This window comes from Macrosteles quadrilineatus, unplaced genomic scaffold, assembly GCF_028750875.1.
Source record: "Macrosteles quadrilineatus isolate MER2022 unplaced genomic scaffold, UCM_ALF_1.0 Scaffold_2__2_contigs__length_208266976, whole genome shotgun sequence".
In the NCBI taxonomy this organism is placed as follows: Eukaryota; Metazoa; Arthropoda; class Insecta; order Hemiptera; family Cicadellidae; genus Macrosteles; species Macrosteles quadrilineatus.
Genome location: NW_026542595.1, coordinates 162314132 through 162328674, shown reverse-complemented (window position 1 = coordinate 162328674; position 14543 = coordinate 162314132).

Below are 14543 nucleotides of genomic sequence, written 5' to 3'. Positions count from 1 at the left end.
ATCCAAAGAAAATATTGCCGATCGGAAGTTCCAAAATCGTAAGATCCAAAAGTACAGTCATAACTAGAAGTACAAATTTATTTCTTAAAGTAAACTTATGAAATAGACTGTCCTTTTCACTTTGGAAGTTGTGATCATATGCCGGGTCGGAATTTCCAAAACGCTACTAGTCAGATCGGAACATCCAAAATGCTACAACTGTTGCGTCTCTCAGATTGAAGGCGTAAACACACGTCGTCACCAGCAACGTTAATGGTTATTTGTTTTGTTAATTGATATTTTAATTAATATTTTTTTATTAGTATTTTCAAGTACACACACTTAAATACACACGCATTCATACATACATGTATATATGGGACTTTGAAGGCATGCAGGGCTAGTGTTTGTATTGTTTACTATTTATTTTCAAAATTAAAATAACGTGTTTATTTTTATTCTTAAAAGATGGTTTAAGTATTAACCTTGACAATAACAATACTAAATTATCTGGCAAACGTCTTTAAACAAATAATAACTTATTTTTATAGCTTACTAGTGTCCCTGTTGCTCGAATTCGAGCAATTGCTAAGTAAATATTTGTAGCAAACTGTTATAATACTATATTATCAAACTTATTGACTGTTTAGGGTTAACCTATGCTCTTCTTCTCACTTTTGATTTCTGACAACAGCTGGAGTTTCATAACAATTTTTGTTTCCAATGTTAATCTTATGGAGAAATACGAAACTTTAAAGGGCTCCAGGGCCTCACTCTCTCATTATTTCCCTAAAAAGAAAGTTTCCTGCACAACTTCATGCTACGCTCTTTCCAATGACACCAAAAAACATGACAATCGGTTCAGTAGTTTCGGAGGAGTAATTGTCACAAAAATCCTGCTTGCGTATTAAATAAGTATAGATGACAATTTGTGTTTACTCCGTAAGAGAATCCAGAATAAATCATTTGAAAAATGAAAAGATAATGAATTTGTCGTGGTTTATTTGAGCTGAACTATTAAGTTGTAATAGTGCACTAGTAACCAACGCTAAATATTTGAAGTTGTTTCCGGTTGTTGTAACAAACAGGTAGTTTCAAATTTAATTAAATTGAAATTGTAACGTTAAATTATATTTAGTTTTCCCCACAACTAGCGAATGTCTGCTGTAACCTAATTCAAGTGAAATTTAATTTTTTCCTTACAAAGAATGTGTTTTATCAAAAAATGTAAAATGTTCAACTGTATATCAAACATTTGCGTCTAATCAAGTTTTGTTGGAGATTCAATTTGTGTACCTAAGTAAAAGGTTTTGTTGTAACAATTTTAAGTCATGTTTGAAAATACTTATTGTTCTGCAAACTATCGCTTAATCGTTGAAGATATGAGAATTGACTTATACGACATAGTTTTTTTGTCTTTATATGTGTAAATAGCTGTTCTGAATTAAACTGTTTAAAAAAATGACTACTCGATTCCCGTGCGTTCGACTGACCAACATTTGTACATTAACTCCCTTTACTATTCAAATACTGTTTGCGTAACTGTGATGTATATGGGTTGCGTTCTGAATCACAAGGCACTGTAATTATAGATAGGGCTCAGATTATTAATTGACGAATATTGTGTAAATAAAGCAATTGTTTTAAATCCGCTTATTAAAAGTATGCTATCGTAAACGAATCAATTTAGCATTTAATTTGTTTAAATAATAGTGATATATTGTTACCAAATGCACAACAATTATTTTCAATAAATGTGTTTCAAGTTGGTGTCGTTTGAGTGCACAGGCGTCAACTCAATGTTTCACCCGTATTTAATGGTAGATTGTACAAATTGTAAACACTATTTTTTATAGTTGAAACAAAATATGGACAGGTCTAATTAGTTACATAATTATTTAAATTAATTATTTCATTATAATAATCTTTCCAGTAAAAGATTTATGCTCCAATAGGACTTACCAGTTTTCGGCTTCAACTAATCAACGAAAATCTAGTGTGGTACCGGTACCGAGAGATAAATTATGCCCCTTACCTATAAAAATAATCGTATTTTGCATGATAAATGTTTAAAAAAACTGGAGTAGGATCTTAAATATTCCTTTTTTAATTGCATACCTTATTCAAGTTGTTATTAGTTCTGCGATGAAATTTCTACGGTATTTAATAGAATTATATTTGTATTGTAATAAAACATGTGTACTCTGTAGTATATTTCTTTAACAATTAAATGTAATTAACCAAACTCAGCAAGGATTAGTCACCCGTTACTATATTTTAGTTTAATATTCATTTATTTTTGTTTAAGGTATATTATTTTCTACAATTTAAAAACATTTATTAGAAGTCTAATTGTCTAAATGCAAATTTACTTGCCCTTATTGTCCTGCCATGTAGGTATAAAATAAAAAAATGAAAGTATTGTAGAAGAGGGTTCGTGTAAAGGTAAATTTAATGAAGAATACGCAGCCCAGTAATTTGTTGATATTGTAAAGAGTGTGATATTTCGTTATAAGTCTCTTTGAACTGTGAAGGATCCAAACAGTAAACAGAAAAATAAGTGTTACACAGGAATTAGTACTGGAAGGTGCTGAAGACTGTACAGTATGTAGAATCATTTGTGTTCGATAACTAAAGTGAACCTTCACAAAACTACAGTAACGGTAGGCCTACAGTGGTAGACTGTGGAAGTATAGTAAAGCTGTAGTTAATTTTCCACAACAAATAAACTTACAAATGTTACCTACAATTAATGTGGATCTTCGGTTTCTAATGACTCAATTTTTTACTTTTATGCCCATAACATTTATTGTACTCCCATTGATTATGGTTGCTAACTATCGCTATATCGTCATTGGCCGCATTAAAGGTAATACGATAGACGAAATATGAAATATACTTACTTTTGTGACAACTTATTTGCTATAGAACTTTCAATTGCTATATTAATTACTAGCAGAGTACCCGTCCTTCGTATACGGGGTTGTATTTATTATCATTTTTGCTGATTCCTCAAATTATTTCTTCACATAACCTTAAAGTTGTAGTTGTGTTGACTATCAGTGTGCATTATTATTGTGGTGAATAGTGGTAAGGATTTTCGGCACTAGGTACAAAAAATACTCTTTTGTGCCATATGTTGTGTCTATGATGAACACCCCACCTAAGATTTCTGTATGCTTAAGATCTATTTAAGGCTAGTGCTTGTTAGTGCTTTCTGGGTCTGATATACAGTGAGTGTGTTGTGGTTCTAGGCTCGTGATAAACAGCGGCAGAATTGTGAAATATACCTACAAACCACCATGCAACAGTCCATGGACTCATTGAAGATGATGATTACTCCTAGTTCTCATTTATAATACTCCCTCCTGTGAATAAATATCTTCATACAAAAGTGTAATTTTATCTTTGGATTTCTTGCCCTTTCACAAAAGAAATTATTTGAATTTATCCGAGTTAAGAAATTTTGAACTGTGCCAAACCTTTTTGACAGTTAAGTAAAACCTTTGACAATTGGTACAAATTATCGAATAGTCAATGACAAAACCACTCTGAACCGCACCCTGTCAAAACTAAAATGTAAATCAATACAAATAAGCGGTATCAGCAATTTGACACATTAGTTACTTTTCCCCACAGCTGGGCAACAACCTTTATCATGGTTGGTGAGATATTATTAACTATGACAATTTATGGGGAAATGACGAAAGCTGCAGCAGGTTTTGAACATAGAATGGATTAGTGGTAATAATTGTCTAATATCGCCAAAAATCCCATTAAACATTGAACTCTCCATTCTCCAACTCTTATATTAATAGTATACTAACATGTATTAATAGCTAAAAAGACTGTCCAATTTCAACTTTTAATATTCCTTCAATTGTTGATAATAAATAATTTTCAAGCAGTTTGTTACTGGCTGTGGTGTTTTAGATAGACTTTATTGAAAAACCAATCATACCATGGATATTTGCTTAGTATGCAGGTTTGCTGTGACAGGAGTATTTTCAATTGCATTAAATTAAAAGATCCAATTGCATTAAATTGAAAATTAAAAGAACAAAATTTTCTTATATCGTGTCATCTTCCTTTGCAAATGCAAAGCACGAGTATAACTGCAATAAGCATTCTATACTAATACGCCAACACTCGAGGACGGATACTCTGCTAGTTTGTTTATATTTTTGCTAAAACTAAAAGCTTTTTCAATATGTTATTGCTGGAAACAGAGCCTGAACGGTCTCTAGAAAATGAATGGCTATAAAAACCCATACGACAAATTTTCTCACTAATAATGAATTGTACAAATTAAGCTCATAACTTTAAAAACACACGCATAACATAAGGAACACACGTGAACCACAAATACAAATTGAAGACAACAAAGTGTAACAAAAAAATATGTATAAACAAAGAAAGTCAAAGAAATAAAAATACAACAATAATCTGTTATAGTAGTTTACACAACGGCGCTTAAAAATAGTGTTAATGACAAGAGTAGAAATGCTTATAAACTTGTGTCATTAACACTGTGTATATGGGAAAAGCGTACTCTACTATTACCTACGACATAGTGTTTTTTTTATTACTAACAATTTTGTTTTTTTATTACTTTTTTTATCACTACTCAACAATCACTACTAAAAAGGTTGGCAAAACTTGCGACAGCTAGCCTGACCATAGCTCATATACCATACTCATCCTACACTCATCTCCATTCATACTTGGCTTAAAATACCTACTATCATAGATAAAAGGAGTACTATGTATGGTCGCCATTTCATTGAACAGTATTGAACATACTACTGGACCGGAAGAAGTAAAGGCGAGCAGTGCGGAGTGTGGGAACCGTTTGTGGCAGTTGGATTAATCTATCTGCAATATTAAGACTGCTGTCTAAGTAAACTAATGACTTCCCCCGAGCAAAACCTGGTCCACAGGTATTTAGTAGAATACAATGCCGTAAATCTGAGCTCAAAATAACAGCTGGGTAAAAAATGGCAGATTCAAGAAATATTATAGGTTGCCATTTTGACTCGGTTTAAGTTTGGGTTTAGGACAATACATTTTAATAAATAAAACCATTAATTTGATACTTAACTTGACATATGCTGATTCTATTCAAGGAAATGCATGTAGGCATACAGTATTAACATTTTACTGATTTGTTTGAAATTAAATCTTGTAGGTACATTAAAAACTTGCAAAACTTGTGACAGCTAGCCTGACCATACTACTGGACTGAATTACACACGGTTGGTACCAAATGAAAGATATTTTACCTACGACCGTTTTTTAAAGTAGACATTTCAGTTGTTAGAATTGAAAAGTTTCACTTAACAGCTGTTTACTTTCATAACAGCATAGTTTCATTTTTCATAACAGCATAGTTTTTCTCATAACAACACGGGTAAGGGATCAAGGCCCCACTAGAAAAACAGGCCATGCTGCAGGATTCATGACGTCACACTAGTGGATGGATTTCATTGATAAATTCATTGCCATCACCATTCCCATATGTTTTTGGTAAATAAACAAGCTGGCTGTTCGTAAGATTTTAATGGCAAGAGTTTAGTACAACTATCCACCACTGTGACGTAGTGTTGCGCTGCCCGTGCTGCAGCATGGCCTGTTTTTTCTAGTGGGGCCTTGAACGGATCAATGAGGTTCAAGAATTGAGGAATAATGTGTGAAATTCACCAAAACCTAGTCGTTTTATATTCATATTATGTATCCAAAATCTCGCTTTCCTCTTCCTCTTCTCCTAAAATTAATCCAACTACCACCACGTCTTCGTCGATATCCATAGCTCACACACTCTCACTGCTCACAGCAAAACAAATCAATTGCAAAATACATCAGTCCAAAATGCTGTGACGGCTGTGACGGCCGGCCGTGCCGTCGCAGTGCGCGCACCCCCCCCTGAAAAAGGCGGTGACGGCGATGACGGCCGTGACGGCCGTGACGGCGCAGTGCGCGCGTACCTAAAGAAGTAAAATTGTAATGCTTCGAACGTCAACTAATCAGCTGATCAGCTGACCAGTTGGCAATTTTAATTGTTGATCTGGCTTGTTCCTGTTGATACTCGCGTATTCTTAACCTAAGTTGGTGGAAGTTAAAGGAAGGTAGATTAAACTGTTTTAAAAATGTCAGTTAGTGAAAGTGAAGTTGACGAGATGGAATTGAGAACACAAACTGCTTATAATATTCTATAATATTCGATGCTGGGATCTAACTGTAAATTAACTCTTTCACTAAATAATGTAAATCATGTAAATGTACATCATTTAGTTGTCCAAAAAAAAAACAAATAAATGCAATATTTCCCTAATTGTACTCTCATCAATCCAGTAAATACGGAAAAATTAAGACGGACAGAAATTGAGATAAGACTCGTTTCGGCTTTCTTATGTTATGAAACGTAAAAATAACCAAAACCTGCATGATTCTAAGCAATGTACAGACAAAACTGTAATTTTATTTTTATTGATTTATATATTTGCCAACGGATTTACACCAATTTTACAGTATGATTAGGCCTAAATACGATTATCGTAAAACTAAAAATTTGATGACACTAACAAAACTTTTAAATAATTATTTTGTTTGCAATTTGTTTTGGTTAAAGCGTAGCAAAACCCCTTATTCAATTCTGTATTTAGTCGTGTATGGAAGTGCGGGAAACCGTCATCCACCGGTGTACAAGCAACACCCCAGCCGTCTTGTGGTTGGGAGGGGTAGCAAATGTGAGTGTGACCTTGGAATGAGTCACAGCGGCCCTGTCCTGCACCTGCTGCATGTCTCTCTCGCGTTTGTTGTAATTACTGTAAATGTTTAAACAACGATACCGACTGAACCAGCCAAGCGATTTTAAAAATTTAAAAAGTAAAATTAATTGAAAATTGTTGTCTTTAAAATGACTACCTGCAATTTTCATTTCTTATTTTGTAACACAATTATTTTACCATAAATTTTTTAACCAGCAACTTAATTCAAATTTATCTTCAATGGCCTGCCCTGCAAGACGAGCCTGAGCCGCTTGTTGAAGTTCAATGGGACAACGACAATCTTATTGTAAGATACTGTTAATTGTATTAGATCGCGCATAGCCACATGAGAGTCTAGACAATAGTCGAAATTTGGTTGGATTATGCATCAAATGTCAAATGAAATCAAATCTCTTACATTTTTCTCAAACTATATTATTTATCAACTATACTATTTATTTTTATTTTTAGATAACCTAGGTATACAAAAAATTACTCTCAATCACTTTGTTTATGTTGAATAAACGATTTTTTATGCGGCAAAATTCTTAAGGACTTCCTGTAGTCTGTCACAATTTCATTTGTTTAACTGGCGTATTTTGGTTTAGTTGCAACAACGTTCGTTTTCTATTTACCTAAGAAAATGCAGAGTTAAACATAGACTAGGTGAAACCCGTCGAAATCGACGGTCGCTTTAAAGGCTTACGACAATTTCTCTAACTGAGACAAATAGAGTAAAATTGTAACAAAAAATGTCAGCATTTAGCAGTGTTTAATGAGTAATAAATAAGTGTAGAAACAATAATGGCTATTGCGTTAGTTACAAAATATGGTTGGACATTCAATGAATAACATATTTCTTATATCGTCTGTCATAGGAGTTATTGTTCCTATGCTAATAATTGTTGTCTCTTCTTTTTGATGAATATAACATGTGGAATGATTTTGGAAGCATCTTTAAATGGTATTAAATTCGTATTGTATAATACGTAAAAATAACCTTAAAATTTTTAATTTCGAGCAATTTTACTGATGAATCTCTAATTTTATTTATATAGATTATAATAAACCAGAAAAGATAATTTTAAGTTTACTTGTAAATTCAGGTTTTCACGTTTATTCTTGTAAGTTCATTTGCCGCAGGCACAGCCATCACGTGACCTAGCATTACTCACGTAGGCCATGCTGACCACTAACTTTGAATTTCCTTAGTGCCTTCAATCTGGCTAGGCAAATTGCAACACACCCATGCTTAACAATTGCTGTTGGCTGGTCAGGGGCGCGCATCCCTACCAAGAAATTATGTCAACGTGATCAGTCTTGACTCCGATCAGTACAATTATTGCAACGACGTTGCACACTTCAGCGATTTTCTCAGTTCAGTGCTATGCTAATTGAATCTGTTTGTTTGGAAGGCACTTACTACAAAGGGAGACCCACCCAAGAAGCTTGTTAAGTTTTATTTTTCCTTCGTCACGTGGTTAATCAACGTATCTTTGAAAGGATGAGGAGATTCGGTACAAAATGTACACGACCTTTCTGTCATGACAGTAAACGGTAAAAAAATGGTGATCACTCTTTGTGAAATTTGTTTTACAGTTTGTTAAGGTGTAGTATTATTTAAAAAAATCCCACTTAAGGCCAATCAAGTGGGCCACGGTCCGTAATATCGTACAAAAGGTAACATGCTACTGCAAACCATCTGTCAAGATATAGGTACTACTGTTATTTAAGGTTTCTGTGTTTGGATGTCATTAGACACGATAAGAGCACACTGAACTTCTTCTGCAGATGAACAATCTGTTGGTTACGAGAAATATAAGCCGAATTAATAAATGCCACAATTCAAGTGCATTATATTGACTCTGGCCTGAGAAACTGTTTATAGTACAGTATGGAGTTTGGGCCTTTTTGATGTCACCATCTGGGTATAGTCGGGTAAATATAGGATATGACCTTAAAAAAATTGCAAGAAAACGTTTTATGGTTTTATTTTGTAGAGTTGGGTTTGCAGAATGACATACTAAAAGTTGCCAAAAATCGGTGCACGAGAAAACCACTAAAATCACAATTTAAAATGGCGGCTTTTTTCAACATTGGACAAATTAAAAAAAACATATTTCACATGTATTTGTTATGCACATTTTTCGAGATATTGACTTGGGACCACCGCCTGTATTTATTGAGTGGTTAGTACTTCATTTTGATAGGGAACATGTTTTTGGCCGCCATCTTGGATCCGCCATATTGGACATAGATAATTTTTTTTCAATGTAATGATAGTGTTGTGACACATCATTACCAACTACATTTTTACACTGATTTCAATGCCGAAATCCGTTTTTAAATATCTTTATTCATTTAGAAGATATATACAAAAGAAAACTCTGCACCATACATTTCTTATGGACGTTTCGTAGTTTGATATTTTTTTTTAAATTATTTTTCTTATATCTCCAGTTCTTATTAACGCTTGTAGTTCGTTCTAGGCTTAAAATATTCAGTAATGTAAGGGCTTTCATTTGAGCTCTTGATCATTAAAATCAGACGAGTTAAAGACCTGCTACGAACCTCAGAACAATATTAAATTTAACTTTTTAGAAATATATTTTTATTAAAAGATTTATAACTCGGGTTGTTAATACGTCACCGAGTTCTTTCTGGTCTCAAATTACTCAGTAAATGTTTGGCTTTAATTTTATTTATCATTAAACAAAATCTGACAATTTTAAAATGAGCCATGGACCATAATTTAACATTAGAATGTATTTATATTGAAATTTGTCTTTAGTTAAAGACGTATATTCCTAATTCTAAATAACTCCCAAAACTCTTTATAGTCTTAAATAATTCGCCAAAATATTGACTTTTATTTTAGCTATGGATTACTTTCCGGGAGTTATTAGGGTTTGGGATATATGTCCTTAACTAAAGACAAATTTCAAAATAAATACATTTTAATGTTAAATTATGGTCCATGGCTCATTTTAAAATTGTCAGATTTTGTTTAGTGATTAATAAAATCAAAGCTAAACATTCACTGAGTAATTTGAGACAAGAAAGAACATGGTGACGTATTAACAACCCGAGTTATAAATATTTTAATAAAAATATATTTCTAAAAAGTTAAATTTAATATTGTTCTGAGGTTCGTAGCAGGTCTTTAACTCGTCTGATTTTAATGATCAAGAGCTCAAATGAAAGCCCTTACATTACTGAATATTTTAAGCCTAGAACGAACTACAAGCGTTAATAAGAACTGGAGATATAAGAAAAATAATTTAAAAAAAAATATCAAACTACGAAACGTCCATAAGAAATGTATGGTGCAGAGTTTTCTTTTGTATATATCTTCTAAATGAATAAAGATATTTAAAAACGGATTTCGGCATTGAAATCAGTGTAAAAATGTAGTTGGTAATGATGTGTCACAACACTATCATTACATTGAAAAAAAATTATCTATGTCCAATATGGCGGATCCAAGATGGCGGCCAAAAACATGTTCCCTATCAAAATGAAGTACTAACCACTCAATAAATACAGGCGGTGGTCCCAAGTCAATATCTCGAAAAATGTGCATAACAAATACATGTGAAATATGTTTTTTTTAATTTGTCCAATGTTGAAAAAAGCCGCCATTTTAAATTGTGATTTTAGTGGTTTTCTCGTGCACCGATTTTTGGCAACTTTTAGTATGTCATTCTGCAAACCCAACTCTACAAAATAAAACCATAAAACGTTTTCTTGCAATTTTTTTAACGGTCCCTATGTAAGTTTGTTTAGTTTGCCTGGACTAGTAAGTAACTTTGAGAGATCAATGATTTTTGTTCCTGAGTAGCGCCAGTATACATGCGCAACACTTCTTTAGTTAATATGGGCAACGTGCCTGAATGTTTGTCTCAGACAATTATGCATATCACAAAGAGTAGACCTATAATTGATGTACCTTAATGATATGTCTATGATAAATAAAAGTAGCCTATTTAACATTCATTTTCATAGACTGTAAAAGCCTTCTGCACTTTTATTATTCTGTATCGTATTACATAATGGGAAATTGTCCAATGATTAAATACACATGTATAACAATAATCTCGTGATGATCTGTCGGTCTTCAATAATAAGACAAAATATCGGCAAAAGTAGTCAAAAAGGCAGACACCAACCAGTACAATAGATATAACATAATGCAATAAGAAATGATTGAAAGAGTTACTGTAATATTAAGATTATATAACTGTTCGTAATGGAACGTTATATTGCTAAACATGACATTATACAGAAGAACATCAATTTAAAATAAGAAAATAAGATCCTTATATATAATTCTGTAAGACAAAATTGTTACCAGGAAATTGTGGACGTCCAGAAAATATGAGTAGGCTAATTAATGTAATTTTCATGTTATATTTTAACCTTTTGATTAAGAATTATAGACAATCATGATCAATAGTAAACACTCCATTGTTAATAGGTACCGGTACAACAATACAAATTAAGGTGTATGATAAACATTTAAAACACGTTGGTCCACTGAACACTCTGTATATTAGAAGGTCGCCAAATGTGATAAAAACTGTTAATTTATAAGATTTCAAACAGTATGCCACACTATTTTCTATATCTAGTTGAAAACAAAGGCGACCACTGTCTGCCTGCCTATCTCTTCGACTCGAAAACAAGAATCAGTGTGAAGGCCTCTTCATACAATAGTACTGGGGGACCGAGCCTTGCTCGGTTGTGGCATTGACTAACCAACACCAAGTATACTTCCCATCACATTGTAAATTTTGAAGCTGTGTTTTCGTGTCTAGTTCTGTCCGGTACACTGTCGATGTCGTGTTTTGTTCAATTTTGTTTATAGTATTCAAGTGTTAGTTTCACTCCCGGCAACACCTCGGGCAGCTTTTTCGGCGGCGCCACCGGTCTCCCCGCGGCTAATAGGCACCCTTTGACTCCATGCCCTCTACACGTCCGACACCGGCGGCTCCACTAGCTGCGCCACATGTTGCTCAAGGCTAATAGGGGCCTTACTTGAACATAAAGAAACATTTCGTTAAGTGCCAAGAAATTAATCACGCACCTACCTACATAAATAACAGTATTTTTGTCATAAATAAATAAATGTAAAAATTAAGTAAAATAACACATCAACACATGATTATTCTGATTACTTATTACATACCTTATAGGCCTACATTGCTTGTATTACAGAGTCGTTATTTTTTTATCAATCAAATGTCTTGGATTGTAATGAAATCATTTCTCGAAAATCATATTTAAAATATTTTTTTATCAAATGGTTTTAACGATTATACGTACTTTAAACCACAACCTAGCAAGGCTCAGTCCCCCGGTACTAAAAACTTAAAATCCGTGATATTTATAAGACCAATGTCTGTTCAACAAAGAGTAATTATTGAGCACCTGACATCCATCAGCAATATGGTATGTTCTTTTCCGACGAATCAATAGGCCAAAACATTGGCTGATGTGTTAACATTTAATAAAATGCATTTATAGATCAAAAGGTATTTATTTCCCGTCCTATTGCCGTTGAAAAGCACGGGTACAACAGCTAGTTATCAAAACATAGACAAAAATACATTAAGGAAGTGTTACCATACTAACAACAAGATAAATTGTGAAAGTTTGTGTGTTTGTTTTTCTTATTGGGGTTCAATCACTCACTGGTCGGATTAGGTTGAAATTTGGCATGCTGATAGCTCACATTCCCGATTAAAATATAGGCATATTCTTATCTCAAAACTCATTTCGTGCTCCGCCCGACTCGATTGTCCGTTAGAGTTTGGATTTGCGGCATTGTATTTTACAAACAAAGACAATTAAGGTCTATCTATATCAACCTATGATTACATTTGAGCACTTCTTCTTTATATCATAAGTTTCTTCTACATCTGTATTATAATTCAACACAGGATTTACTAATTTGAAATATACGATACAGCCTATGAAATAACTACACCTTAGAGAAACTGATTGGGCAAATTGGTTTACTTCATACCAAGCTATCAATAACATACACACCAAATTATCTCCCCCCTGTAACAGCAAACCTAGGTAGGCCTACTCATTGAAATTAATAATATTCATATAGGAAATATTTCTTACAATTTTACTAGGGAAGAATTTAGTAGAATTACAGCAAGGTAAATGGAAAATTGGTTTCTCTGCAGGTTCACTGACGCGGGAGTATTTTAATTTTACGGGAGGCAGTACACAATAATGATATCTTACTCATCATCATTGGCACAACCATTACGGATAATTATTATTATTAACCGTAACATAATTAAAGAAGTAACTAAATCCAAAAAGATTAAACAAACAAATTTACTTAATTACGTAAAAATAAGTATATATCATAAAGCATTTCTTATGCTATATGATATTTATGGTTATACCATCGCAGGTGAAGCCGAAGGTACTTGCTAAGTAATTAATAACCCTTACATTGACATTGATCAAACAAAAGCCATGAAATGATTAGGGATATGCCTCAGACCCCAAATGAACGAAGGGTAAAAATTTGTTGAGTATATAAAAAATTTCATATAAATATAAAATGCAAATCAAATAATTTGCATACTACTTTTAATGTATTTAGTATCAGACACAAACAAGAGTTAGAGTCAAGAGTTAGTGAATTATTGAGTTAATTCAAGACTTGTATTATTGAATTGGTATCTTTCAATCATAAAGTCTTTAAAGTCTAGCATTAAGTCTTTCGATCTAAGATTTTAAATTCAGGGATTATGATTTAGTTACATACATCAACATGGCATCAACCGATATACGCCGTCTGCAATTATGGTGCCTTGTTAGAAGGCAATCTATATATACCACAGTGAGGCAAGCAGTATTTGACAAATACGGGAGTTAGAAACTGTATGAGGAAAATTAAGATTTCCTAAACAAATTGGGCTGTTATCTAGATACATATTTTACTTTATAAAAAGATAGGTTACTTCAGATAAATACAGTATAAACCACAAAGTAAACTACCTATTTGTTCCATAATACTCAATTCTATGTTCTAATAGCAAAAAATAAAATGTTAGCCTACTGAGAGTATTCTCAGAAGATTAACTCTTCTATTAGGAGTATTTCATTCCATCTATGTTTGATAATATTGTTGTCATGATGGTTAAATTTAAAAAAGGAGATGTAAAAAAAATTATCATAGCATATATTGAAGGCCAATACATACGCTAAGAGAATTGTAAAACTATACAAAGAGTGCTTCAAAGGGCATTTTGATACTCCATTGATAAAATACAAACAGTATTTTAGTAATTGCCTTTACGTGATATAAATTAGAACAAAACTAATATTAATTAAAAACTCCGTTATACTTAATGGCTAATTTATGTGACAATATTTATCTAACATAGAGCGAATTAAAATGTTGTTTTTAAACATTGTCTGAATATACGTCTTAAATATGATGTTGAAATGGTTTTTGGACAAAAAATACACACACCAAATAAGTAGTTTGGTTACTTTTCTATACAGATCTAAACTCGAGTGTCTAAACTTTTCCCCTGACATTAGCAACGCGGCTGGTTACGGCGTTCATCGCCTTCAATCTGAGAGACGCAACAGTTCTAGCATTTTGGATGTTCCGATCTGACTAGTAGCGTTTTGGAAATTCCGACCCGGCATATGATCACAACTTCCAAAGTGAAAAGGACAGTCTATTTCATAAGTTTACTTTAAGAAATAAATTTGTACTTCTAGTTATGACTGTACTTTTGGATCTTACGATTTTGG